The sequence below is a fragment of the Oncorhynchus tshawytscha genome, linkage group LG26 (assembly GCF_018296145.1).
Source record: "Oncorhynchus tshawytscha isolate Ot180627B linkage group LG26, Otsh_v2.0, whole genome shotgun sequence".
NCBI lineage: Eukaryota > Metazoa > Chordata > Actinopteri > Salmoniformes > Salmonidae > Oncorhynchus > Oncorhynchus tshawytscha.
The window spans coordinates 7,493,556-7,507,546 of NC_056454.1; the positions used below are offsets into that span (position 1 = coordinate 7,493,556).

Consider the following 13,991-nt stretch of genomic DNA (forward strand, 5'->3'; position numbering starts at 1 on the left):
GGGAATGTGTTTTTTTTCCTTCATAAATTTGCAAACATAAAAATAAAAAAAACTTATGGGGTGTGTGTAGATTGATGAGGGGGGGAAACTATTTCATCCATTTTGGAATAAGGCTGTAACGTAAGAAAATGTGGAAAATTCAAGGGGTATGAATACTTTACGAATGCACTATACACTGGAGAAGCAAAATAAATTTGTTCAACATTGACGTGTTCACTTATCAACTGCATTTGGTCACATGGATAGCTAGTTTTTCCACGCACAGTATTGCATGTCCATTCACAACCAATCCATCCAGTTAGAAACACGGCAACAACCCTTGGTTACTTTAACAAGGGGTGGATGGACTCAGGCTCCTAGCGTGAGTCCCACCGTAAGCTGGTGCAGATCAGCATGAGATCTTTAAAACTGAACGCATGTGTGATGCTGACGTGCTACAGGCTGGGGAAGAGTTAACCGCAGGATGAGAGGGACGGATAGAGGCTACGCCTGCAACCAGGTAAAAACTTATTAGCAAACAATGCCAAAACAGGGACGACTGAAACCTAAACAGCACTTGGGGAGGACTCAAAAAGGTACAGCTTACCTTTATCTCAAGACCTAGAGGAACAAAAGAAGGAATCCTCTCTCACACCCAATGCTCTTCTGGGTTACTATTGGAACTGGTTGGCTGTTTTAAAGTCTTTAAATCAGTTGACGTAGGCTAACTCGTTTGTGTGTGGGACGTGGTGTACAAAGGGAGGGGACAGAGTGTGTGCATGTCTTGGAGATGGGATCAGAGTTAATGAACCGGACATTTTCTGGAAGGGGTGGGGGTCCAGGTGATTTGTGCGTACGTATACAGACTGAGCAAGAAGCCAGAGTCTGGTGAGTTACGCAAGAGGGCCTCTCATTGGCGGCACAAAACGGGCATCACATTCGTGAGGCAACATGCTGACATATCACTGGGAGAGAGAGAAAGAGAACCAAATGATATGAGTAGACATGTGACGGTTATTGAATAACCGTGGTTGGTTATGGATGAAGACTCGTGAAAATAACTGTAAAAACCATTTAAACATAGGCCTACATTCATTACATTTAAAATGTTTTATTAACTTTATTTTCATGTAGATAGGTAAAGTTTAATGGTGGGAGTGTTGACTAATGATTATAAGCAATTGTTCAGCTAACTTCATCTATTAAACTTTCTACATCTCTTTCCAACTTTCCTTTGATGCTTTAGCTAGAATGCGCTGATGTTGGGTCAAATGCTCTGTTTAGTTAGTCTGCCTTTTTAATTAATTTTCCTCTCCAACCTGGCATGGTATAATTCTTAATGTAATCGACTAATCAGCAATGATCCTGCCCGGTATGATGCCCTAGGTGATGCAAAGTAGAATAGCAGCCTAGGTTAGTGCACAGCCAGCAATGCACTTTTATGAATGCCCATGCGGTAGCCTACAGTTTGTAAAACAGGCCATTTCCGATTATTAGTCATTGGGTTACGTTAATTTCTTGCATGTGCTCAGTAGTTTACCATTTCATTCTCAGTGGAAACTTTGTTTACAGAATTCAAAATCGTCTACACTTGAGAAAAAAAGTATTGGTTTATTTCATAGGCTCCCATCATTTACACGCTCCATGTGAGCAATGCGCATGCATCTGGTTTCTCTGCCCTGTTAATGTTGACAGAGTGCACACCTGGGCATGCATAGAAGTACCTGGCCTGCTTCTTGCAAATGTCAAATCTAGGAAAGTGCCCAGCCGGGCTTCTGTCATTTTTTCTTCACCTCAGACATTAAGTCAGCAAATACTTTCTTTTTTTTTACAAAATGTTATCCTTTCAAAAAATATAATAGTTCCATACAGTATTTGAAAAATCTTTCCAACACTCTCCCCCTCAATAATCAGTGGCATTGAAATAGCCTACACGCAACTTGTCCATAGCCTATTTGAAGGATTGCCAAGTTCATCTTCATACTCGTCCCCTTCATACTTCCAATATCATATAATCTACTTTAAAAGAACCTATGGTAAGCATAATAAAAATACATTTTAAAAAAACGTTTAATGAATGGAGGAATGTTTGCTCATCTGACATACACTGTTGGTGTTGATTTATGGGCGCTTTTACGAGGGTGTGCTTGTTTGAGTTTGCCGATTCTCTCTACAGGACCATTAAGAAAGTTTCCTAAGTAGCCTGTCTGGACACAAATGGCTTTAATAAGAATCAAACAGTCCTGGTCATGATTTAAGCTTAAATCATGACCAGGACCGTTTGAAGAAAATACACTATGACTAAAAGTATGTGGACATCTGCTCAATGAACATCTCATTCCAAAATCATGGGCTTTAATATGGAGTTGGTCCACCGTTTGCTGCTATAACAACCTCCACTCTTCTGGGAAGGCTTTCAAGTAGATGTTGCAGTCAGGAACTTGCGTCAACCACAAGAGCATTAGGGAGGTCAGGCACTGAATTCTCTTGGATGTACAGAATCATCTAGAATATCATTATATGCTGTAGCATTAAGATTCCCTTTCACTGGAACTAGGGGGCCAAGCCCGAACAATGAACAACAGCGCAGGACCAGTATTCCTCTTCTGGCACTATGCAGTCGGGCAGGTAGCATTCTCCTGGCATCCGCCAAACCCAGATTCATCCGTCAGTCTGCCAGATGGCAAAGCGTAAATTATCATTCAGAGAACAAATTTCCACTACTCCAGAATCCAATGTCAACAAGCTTTACAGCTCCCCAGCCAACGATTGGCATGATGATCTTATGCTTGTGTGCCGCTGCTCAGCAATGGAAACCCATTTCATGAAGCTCCTGACGAACAGTTCTTGCGCTGACATTGCTTCCAAAGGCAGTTTAGAACTCGGTAGAGAGTGTTGCAAATGACCATTTTTACACGCGTCGGCGGTCCTGTTCTGTGAGTTTGTGTGGTCTACCGCGGTTGTTGATCCTAGCTGATGTTATTGTGAAGTGGAAACAGCACTTTACAGTTGACCGGGGCATCGCTAGCAGGGAAGAGATTTGACTACATTTTCTACACCGGTCAGCAACGGTTGTGGCAGAAAAAGCTAAGTCTAATTTGAAGGTGTCCACATACATACTTGTGTACATAAAGTGTAAATGCCACAGTCATCGAATGACCGCAGCAGCAGGGTTTGTGATGTTACGCAAATATTTTGTGAAGTGGGAGAAAACCCTTCAAACTTCATTTGAATGGTTTTGTGAGTCAAAATAGGATTAGTATTATAGATCTAAACACACACACAGTACCAGTCAAAAGTTTGGACACCTACTCAGTCCAGGGTTTTTCTTTATTTCAACATTGTAGAATAATAGTGAAGACATCAAAACTATGAAACCTTGAATGATTAAGTATCCAAATGTTTGACCTGTACCGTATATGCAGAAAATAAGATCTGTGTGTGTATATATAAAAAAGATACACAGAAAAGCCAACAGACAAGGTAGGCGCATATATATATATATACATTTTGACTCTGGGGTTCCAACCACTAGTCCCTAGTTAATATTGTGTGTCAATACTAAAATGCAACAGATCCTCTCCAACCTGGCATTTCTTCATATTTATAAGTAATAACCTGAATAATAATGAAATTCCATGATAACGCAGTGGAATGTCTTGTTTCAAATAGGTTTTTACTAAGGAAGCATATCCATGTAAACAAGTGTACAAACCAAATTGTGACCCCCACTGAATGGGTGTCAGTGACCGTGTATATTGGCTTGGCCAATTACTGTAACCTCAAATTCCAAGACCGTCACAGCACTAATCATGAGACATCATAGGAGATGTGGGCGCCTGATCGACCACCTAAACAGGGAATTTTTTTAAAGTTGAGAAATGTCTAACTGAACACAAAAACGAGTCAGAATTAAAACGTGAGGGGGGGGCTGCTAGTCTGTGAGAACCTTTTGAGGTGATATATGGAGGAAACAGAGTGCATTTTGGAGTTTATGTGCAAAACTCTTATGGGCAAAGAGCCAGGCTCATGTCTAAGGCCCAGTCCAGGGATATGGGGTTTTATATTGGAGTCTGGAAAACCGGATATGTCATTAGGCATACTGTGAATCTTTGTGGAAAATATTTGTGGCTAGAGGAAGCTTGGCCTGCTTACTCATGTCCTGTTCACAGTTTCGGCAAAGACTCATTTTCAAAGTTGACCTTTGGAATTGTGCCGTTTCGCATTGGTGTACTTTAAGAAACCGACTGGAATGACAATATCCATAGAACACATTCTGAAATTAGACTCAAAAGTCAAATATACTGGCCCAATATGATATCCACATTACACAGGCTACACATAGATACTTCCCCCTATACAATCCCTCAGACATACTAAAAGAGGAAGGAAATTATGTTACAAGCCATGATTAACATTAGAGCTGCTGATTGTGCATTTTACAATACTTTGTCCAGCTGCACCTGATTTGCAGTGTTACAGTAATTCTGAATAAGGCTACTCTGTAAAACTGAACCTGACATCACTTCTGCCATTAATTCTACTGCATCTAGTTACCAGGCCGGTCAGTGTACATGCGTGTTTGCCACTGTTGAAGGAAATTTGCATTCAGCCGTAAGAAGTACAATTACAGACACTGCACAAAATGCAAGTTATGTCATAATATATATATATTCATGTTATATAGGGCTAGGTAAAAAGTTGCTGTTAATAACAAAAACATAGGCCTAGACATGGTGGAAATGTTTGCCAATACCCCACCTTGTCATTACATAGGCCTAAGCTTGTGGGATCTCCAAATCCACACAAAAATAATGTGCAGTGTTAAGAAAATATGTATTATGCAACCATTAAGCATGGACCCTCCATGTACAGTGCAAGCACCTGACATGCTTAGGATGACTCTGTGGCGAGATCATCACCCGGCCTCCTTATGTAGATAATGGTAATGCACGTAATGGCTTTTAAAGGCATAGTGGAGTCAAATGTGATTTAACTTTGTTCTATATACACACTGAGTGTACATAACATTGGGAATACATTGGAAACTAAAATAATAGTATTTAGTTGCAACTCCTTGTGCCCCCAGAACAGCCTCAATTTCATCAGCGCATGGACTCTACAAGGTGTCAAAATCCTTGCACAAGGATGCTGGCACATGTTGACTCCAATGCTTCCCACAGTTGTGCCAAATTTGCTGGATGTCCTATGGGTAGTGGACCATTCTTGATACATGTGGAAAACTTGAATGTGAAAAGCCCAGCAGTGTTGCAGTCCTAGACGCAAACTGGTGTGCCTGGCACCTACTACCATACCCCGTTCAAAGGCACTGAAATATTTTGTCTTGCCCATTCACCCTCGGAATGTCACACATACACAATCCATGTCTGTTGTCTCAAGGCTTGAAAATCTTTTAACCCGTCTCCTACCCTTCATCTACAATGATTGAAGTAGATTTAACAGGTGACGCCAATAAGGGATCATAGCTTTTACCTGGTCAGTTGATGTCATGGAAAGAGCAGGTGTTCCTAATGTTTTGTACACTCAGAGTATATTTCCACACTACGAGGCTGGAAAAAAAAATACAATGAAATTGTGATGATAATGCCATTTCGATGTAAGAGCGGATTGAAAAGACTGCCTGACATTTCTGCCAGTTTTGGTTTTCCATGGTGTTGTTGCCATGCTGTAAATAAGTTAGACCAATTAGAGTTCCAAACCGCTTAGCCAATAACAGCTAATTTTCAGTTTACCCCCATCCCACGTAAACCAACAAGCCTAGCAAAATTGTTCATTGCTAAGAAGCTGTGTCTGTATGACCATTTTAATTTCAAACAATCACAGTAAGAAACTTAATTGTCACCTAGAAATTAATTGATATTGAGATTTTTAAAAAACACTGCATTGAACCTTTAACATTTCTGGGAACATTTTTTAGTTAAATCTGGGGTATTGAGTGTGACCTTGTAACAGACTTAAATAGCCACTAGACCTGTGTCTAGACAAATGGTTCAACTTCGGAACACTCATTAGCCTTAGTGGTTAAAGCGTTGGTCTAGTAACCGGAAGGTTGCAAGTTCAAATCCCCGAGCTGACAAGGTACAAATCTGTCGTTCTGCCCCTGAACAGGCAGTTAACCCACTGTTCCTAGGCAGTCATCGAAAATAAGAATTTGTTCTTAACTGACTTGCCTGGTTAAATAAAGGTATATATATATATATATATATATAAAAAAAGTGGCCTGTAGAATGAACGTGGGATTTTGACTTGAGCACCAGCGCAGCAAGATAGAAAATCAATCAGATAATACATTGAATAACATGATTATGCAGATGGGGGACAGTTAGCCTAGTGGTTAGAGCATTGGACTAGTAACCGAAAGGTTGCAAGATCAAATCCCTGAGCTGACAAGGTGTATTAAAAAAAGTTAAAATGTTTGTCCCTGAACAAGGTAGTTACCCGACTGTTCCTAGGCCATCATTGAATATAAGAATGTGTTCTTAACAGACTTGCCTAGTAAAATAAAATGTACATTTATATTGTTTCAAGTTCAGTGCACTGAAGCAGTTCTTACATTTGAGGGGTGTGCATCATGAACAAAGTAATTTATCATTTTTCTTAGTCTGAAAACCCTCTGCTACACAAAAAAAGTTAGTCTTGTATCTGTGGTAGCACCTTTACAATGCTCATAGACCATAGACCATCCCGACCTATTTTACCTGCGCTATATGTAGAGCGCTATTTTTATTAGAGATGTGCACCTTTAGCGGGACAGTTTTAAACGGGTACACACAAATTAACCATCACGAGTAAGGAAACAAAGAGTTTAAACCCTACTTAATCTATGACAAAGTACGGATTCGAATGAGGTCATTGCCACTAACTAAATTAAGAAAGGTGTGTGTGCCACAATTTATCCCATCATTGTGCCGCGGTTCAGAAAAAGGGCTGTGAGCCACTGCAGTGGTCTAGTTGCAAGGCAAACATTGATTCAGTGCCTGTCTACCAGGCCCAATACTTACCTGCAGTTATAATTCGTAGATACTATTGTAATTTCTCACCAAATTAGCTACATTTAATAAATTAGGCTGCCAGCCAAATAGAACTATCGCGCATTGCTAATACTGAATCACAACACAGGCTTATGACACACTAGCTTAGCTACTTTAACAAGGACTGATTACCTACCAACAAATTATTCGAAATTTAATTTAACGGAAATGTTATCGTTCAGACAAGCACAGCCGTACACATGTACTGCATAACGTTAGACAAGCCACAAACGTAGGTTTACGTTAGTTGCCGTTTTAGTTTCTCGGCTTCCCATCTTAGGTCGGTGAAAGTTTGAAACGTAGTTTGTGGTGGTTAGTTAACCAGCTAGTTGCGTTAATCTCCCAAGCGGAACCAGTTAGGCCGGTAAAATAGCTAGCTAACATTAGCTATGGTGCACCACGCGTAGTCTGGTCCCTGCAATGGCTGCATGCAACACAGCGTGCCTAAGTTAGCTTGCTGTTAAATATTTTTACAAGACGTAGCTAGCTACTTTCACAATATGTTGCTACTCATATCGTAGTGGCACTGGGTAAATGAATGTACCTAGTTGACAACGTTAGCTAGCTAGCAAGCTAGCCACTTTAGTTTCAAGACGTTAAAGTACTACAATAGGCAAAATTACAAATAGCTAACTAAGGTTAGCTAGCAGACAACGCACATGAAATGTGCTAGCTAACGTTAGCCATTTAAACAAAGCTGGGCGTTCAAGACTTCTGCTACGTTATTTAATTTAACAGATAAATGAATGTAGCTAGCCAACTAGCTACATCTGCATGTTGTAGCAAATTCTGTCCGGTTCCATGTTGTGGGAGTGAAAGAAAACAAATGTTTTTTTTTATATAGTTACCTCACTCGAGTGCCGTGTGCATCTCCTCTCAGCCCCGTACTAAAAAAAAGCTACCCGTTCACTGAGCAGCGACTCACAAACAGCCAATGGGTTTCCAAGGGGGCCTGCTTCCCACGACAATCAAGAGGGCCTTTTCGGTACTGCAGTTTACAGGCCTAGAAAGACAATTCTTATAGACCGCCCGAAAGAGAAGTCACGTTTTTTAATTCCAAATAAGACACTTTAGTCATCAACTTTGTGAACAAAACATCAATTGAATTATTCAAGTAATTGTCTCAAAGGCAGGTTTTATCCCATCATTCACAGACTAAGTTATTAACATTTTAGATCCATGCTGTGAAGTTGCGATCTTCTGTCACAATGAACACGCTGAAAGGGAAATCATTCACGCGTTCTCGTGCGGGGGGATTCTTTGCACCTGTTGAACATTGCCAGAAGAATAGAAAGCAATAGGAAGAGAAGCAGCAAAAACCTGAATGTACTGTCATGTTCAGCTTTCAACTTCAGTCTAAAATCTACACACAAATTGGTGATCGCATTTTTTGTTATTTTGAATGTTGTCATGCATCTGTTTTAAGATCAATGGGTGATTTGTGTTAGCTAGCTTTAGCATCTTGACAAGGCATCTTGAAAACGCTCATGGTTGTTTTGCTTGTAATATGTCCTATTGTAGTTATAAACACAATGCTTGATAAGATAATTATGACATTATCTAAGTGACTATTCAAATGCTGTCAATAAGCAACCAAACAGGCGGCATGACTGGTGGTGGCACAGCTGTCTGTGTGGGTCGCTACACAGCCCCCCCACCACAAAGTCCCTCGTCCCTGAGAGAACAAACAAAGTCTCTGAAGCAACCCGAAGGTCTCCTTTGCCTGCATGGCCGTGATGGGCGCAGAGTGTCCAGATGTGAAACGGGGCTCAGTCTGTGGCAGGGGGCTGCCCCTCTGGTGCCCAGGGGATGAAGTCAGGGATATGGGGGACAAGGATGCGGGAACGGGGAACCATGCTGTGGAACACAGGGAGGGAGACTGTTGTCTGGAGCCTTGTCCGTGGTGCCTGGAGAATGTCATTGCCAGAGAGGGGAATTGTGGGGGTCCCTGGGGTTTGGGGAGAAGAGGCCCCTCTGTATGGGGCTAACCTGTCCCAGTGCAGTGCCACCTTTCCCCTCCTGGGAGAATGCTGCACCCGGTAAACAACCTCCCCTACCTTCTCCAGGATGCAGCAGGGCCCCAACCAGTGGCTGTCCAACTTGGGGCATCTGCCTTTCTTTCTTAGGGGGCTATAGACCCAGACCAGCTCCCCAGCCACAAAGTGCCTTCCCCGGGTGTGCACGTCATAGTTCCTCTTTTGCCTCACACCTGCATTCACCAGCTGCTCTCTGGCGAAGGTGTGGGCTGTCTCCAGGCGGTCCTAGAGTCTCCGGGCCCCGGGGTAACAGGAGGGCTATTCAGGGGACGACCAAGCGCCATCTCTGTAGTGGTGCGGATCTCTGTCCCCAGCATGAAGAGGGCAGGTGTACAGGAGGTGGAGTCTTGGACAGCGGAGCTGCATGCCATGAGGACCATAGGCAGGTGCTTTTCCCAGTCACGCTGGTGTTTGGAAGAGACGATGGCCAGCTGCTGTCCAAGCGTTTTGTTGAAGAGCTCCACAAGGCCATCACTTTGAGGATGGAGAGGAGTAGTGGGGTCTTGTGCATACCCAGCCTCTCACACATGGTGGCGAACACACGGGACTCAAAGTTTCTCCCTTGGTTGCTGTGGATGGACTCCGCAGCTCCAAACCTGCTGAACATCCCCGCTGTCGACGATGGTCTCTGCCTCCTGGTCAGGCAGAGCATAGGCCTCGGGCAATTTTGGCGGAGGCGGCGGAGTGTTTTTGTGACCCCAAAGTGTCCAGTCCCCACCCCCCCATGAGTGCTCTGGAGCACAGCTTCCTGTAATGCTTTTGGAACCACCACCTGCCACCTCTCCCTGAGCTGACTCCTTCCATGCCCGCTGTAGTATGCCATCAGACAGCCGCTGTCTCTCAAACTTTGACCAGAACCTTTTGGTTGCGAGTGAGAGAGCTGCCAACCCTTCCCACGGTGGCCTCAGCTGCTCCTCTACCCACTGTAGCACTGGATGTAGGTCTGTGTCCGTCTCTGCTGCTGTCCCCATTCCGCCACGTCAACAGTCTGCAGCTCACAGCAGACCGGCCCGCTCGCCCAACACACTGTGGCACAGACCCCCTCCTCTGCACACAGCTCTCTCTCATGGCCCTCTTTCCGCTCACAGTGGCGGCACCCGTCTACAGTACAAGGCTGACAGGACATGGCATTGGAGTGACGTGCCCCTGCCCTGTGAAGTCGTGCGGCTGAAGCTCCTCCAACCAATGTGCCACCTGCCCCTCTGGTTCTCTGAAAGACATGAGCCTCTGTAGAGCAGAGTAGTCAGTCCTTACAGTAAAGGGCAGGCCACCCAGGTAGTACTTGAAGTGTTTGATGGAAGCCACAAAAGGAAGGAGCTCCCACCGGGTGAAACAGTAGCGGCGCTCATGTTTGTCAAATGTTTTGCTGAAGTACGCCACCACTCTCTCCCCCTCTGGCCCCAACTGGGTCAGCACCCCACCCATGCCCACATTGCTCGCGATTGTGTACAGGATAAAGGGCAAGGTGATGGCACGGGGGCCTCGATCACCTTTGAGGCTGTTGAAGGCCTTCTCACACTCCGCTGTCCAAGTGAAGGCCTTGTCCTTCGGCAGCAGGCGGTTCAGGGGAGCAGCAACGCTTGAGAAGCACCGTACAAACCTGTAGTACCAGGCCAGGCCCAGGAAGCTCTTCAGCTGATGCTGGTCAGTGGGGGTGGGCCGGTCTTGGATAGCCCCCACCTTGTCCTCCATGGTGCTGGTACCCTCCTTCCCCACTCGGTGGCCCGAGAAGGACACCTCTCTCCTCATGAAGTGGCACTTCTTGGGGTGAAGCTTCAGGCCTGCGGCAGCCACCCTCTCCAGCACACGCCGTAGCGCCCCCAGGGCTGACTGGAAGGAGCTTCCGCGGGCCAGGATGTCGTCAAGGTATACCAGACACTGCTGTCGGGGGATGCCATCCAGAACCCTGTCCATCAAACTCTCAAAAGTAGCTGGAGTGTTGCACATGCCGAAGCACAGGACCTTGAACTGCCCGTGTCCTCTCTTAGTGGAGAACGCAGTTTTGGCTCTGGCCTCTGGGGAGAGGGGCACCTGCCAGTAGCCACTGCGGAGGTCTAGTGAGGAGAACCAAGAGGACCCCCTAACCAGTTCCATCAACTCACCCCATACCACGTATCGATATGAGTTCTTCCTGGTTACCTCATTCAGCTGCCTGTAGTCCGCACAGAACCTCAGCTTGCCCCCATTCTTAGGAACCATGACGACAGGGGCTGCCTGAGGACTTGATGAAGTCTGCCCGCTGCATCTCCAACACAACCTTGTCTGCCGCCAGCGGGATATGACGGGGACGCATCTTGATGGGCCGAGCATCACCTGTGTCGATCTCATGCTGCACCAGATGAGTCTGACCCACCATTTCCTCACTCAGTGCAAAGGTGTCTTTGAGTTCAAACAGCAACTGCCACAACTGTTTCTGCTGCTCAGGTTCAAGACCAACACAGTTCCTCCCCCATATCTCCCTCACTGCAGACAGTGTCCTCTCCTCTCCCATCTGGGGTAGCTGGGCTAGGGGGAAAAGTCACACACATATGTGGGGGAGGCAGGGCAGCCATTACTCTCTGCTGCTTTAACTGTTGGAGTAAAGGGGTTGTTGTGTGAATGTCACATTAGGAGGGGCATGGTGACTGCCAGCCCTCCCTGGGGGGCACTGGGCAATCCCGGCGCAGATAGCCTGGCTGGCTACACCCCCAGCAGACCCCCGGGACCAGGGTGTGTGTTTCGTCCCGCCTGTAGCGACAGTGCACAAATTAGTTCAGTCATTTCAGCCACCCATGCAGGTTTTTCTGGCTCTGGGTTGCTCTGCCCCCAAGCCCGCACAGTGGGTCTGTCTCCCTGCACCCCAACCGAAGCCCCAGCCCACACAAGCTCCCTCTCCAAAGCCATCTCCGAGGCTATCTGCAGTGACTCAGGATGAGCCAGCTGGTCTGTATGCGCAACTCCGTAGGAGAGAGCACCTGTATCTACTGGTCCCGTGCTAGCTCGCTCTGCACGGAGGGGGGCATTTTAAACCCCCGTTCTCACGTACGTAAGCGAGCCACGGTAGTCAGCTAGCTAGCTGGCTAACTTTTATCTATGTTTTTACTTCTGACACCAATGTAATGACCTGGCTAGATCATAAAGGAACAATTGTCCAGAGGGTTGAGTTTACGATTTGTTAAACCAACACCACACAGGTTGTTTGGCTGTAGCTCACGGCAAATGAATTAAAGGTACCCTATAAAACAACCGTGACATTCTCTTGTGAAGACCAGACATAAGAGAGAGAACAATGCCTAAACATGGTCTTAACTTGCAATGCTCCATTCGCCTGCCAAACCACGCCATTCCACCAACCACCAGGATGCCCGGCATCAGAACATTCCAGGCATTCCCGTGATTGACATATAGCAGGTTGATTGGCATGTTGGACCCCGTGAACACTGGGTACTGGTAAGTACAACACAACCAACTAATAGCATAACACAACACACAGCTGTCTTAGCCCACATTGTTAGCCCAAATTGAATGTCATTGATTTAGGATAGCTATGTATCTATAGTTGGCTAGGTAAACACCATTACTATCTACACTAAACTAAAATATAAAAGCAACGTTGTTGGTACCGTGCTTCATGAGCTGGAAAATGAAATCAGAGACATTTTCCATATCAACAAAATGCTTAACTCTCAAATGTAGTGAACAAATTTGTTTACCTCACTATTAGTGAGCATTTCTCCTTTGCCAAGATACTCCATCCACCTGACAGGTGTGAAATATCAAGAAGCTGATTAAACAGCATGATCATTACACAGGTGTACCTTGTGCTGGGGACAATAAAATGCCACTTGAAATGTGCCATTCTGTCACACAATGCCACATATTTAAGTTTTGAGGGAGCATGCTATTGGCATTGCAACTGCAGAAATGTCCACCAGAGCTGTTGCCAGAGAATTTAATGTTAATTTCTCTACCATAAGCTGCCGCCAACGTCGTTTTAGAGAATTTGGCAGTACGTCCAACTGGCCTCAACCACAGACCACGTGTAACCACGCCAGCCGTGGACCTCCACATCCTGCTTCTTCACCTGGGGGATCGTATGAAGGGATGCTGAGGTGCTGAGGAGTGTTTCTGTCTATAATAATGCCCTTTTGTGGGAGGAAAACACACATGCCCTCCCAGGCCCACCCATGGTTGCACCCCTGCCCAGTCATGTGAAATCCATAGATTAGTGCCTGATTAAATTATTTAAATGTAATGATTTTATTATTAGAACTGTAAATAAGTAAGATTTTTTAAATGGTTTCATGTTGCCTTTCAGGTATTTGTTCAGTATAGCTCAAATGTAAAGTAAAAATAAGACAGAGTGTAGTTACATTGATCATTGTGTCTAAATTGCTTGACGGCAAAGTTATTTTAGAAGAATCAGGTAACGTGGTCTTAGGGGGAGTAGATATCCTGATAAACTAGACCACTGCCAGTTCTACCAAAACGTGGGGTCCCTTAAAATGGAAACGGGGTCAGACCCCTGGTAAAATCTGAAATGTTATCAAACAAATTACATATATAAAATGTTTATTAGAATGGACTTTGACGTCTTTATTTTGTGTTGGAACAGCCCTGGGGGACCTACAATGGAGTGAATATGATTATACAGCGCATTCGGAAAGTATTCAGACCCCTTGACTTTTTACAAATTTTGTTACGTTACAGCCTTATTCTGAAATTGATTAAATTTGATCTACATACTACCCCATAATGTCAAAGTGAAGGCAGGTTTTTAGAAATGTTTCAAATGTATTAAAAATAAAAAACAGATACCTTATTTAAGTATTCAGAACTTTTGCTATGAGACTTGAAATTGAGCTCCTATTTCCATTGATCATCCTTAAGATGTTTCTGCAACTTGATTGTCCACCTGTGGTAAATTAAATTGATTGGACATGAT

The 13,991-nt window shown here is 44.6% G+C and overlaps 1 protein-coding gene across 3 annotated transcripts in view; it reads right to left on the minus strand.

The window, feature by feature from the left end:
* slc39a10 (solute carrier family 39 member 10) overlaps positions 1–8,033 on the minus strand; it is a 62,061-nt gene extending 54,028 nt beyond the window's left edge. For 2 of the 3 annotated variants that reach the window (XM_024388725.2, XM_024388726.2), the window contains exon 1: positions 7,880–8,033. The gene's annotated coding sequence lies outside the window, so the exon portion shown is untranslated. Of the gene's footprint in view, positions 1–5,472; positions 5,515–7,879 lie in introns of those variants that run through there. The other variant, XM_024388727.2, reaches the window with a different exon arrangement.
* Between the last annotated feature and the right edge of the window lie 5,958 nt (positions 8,034–13,991).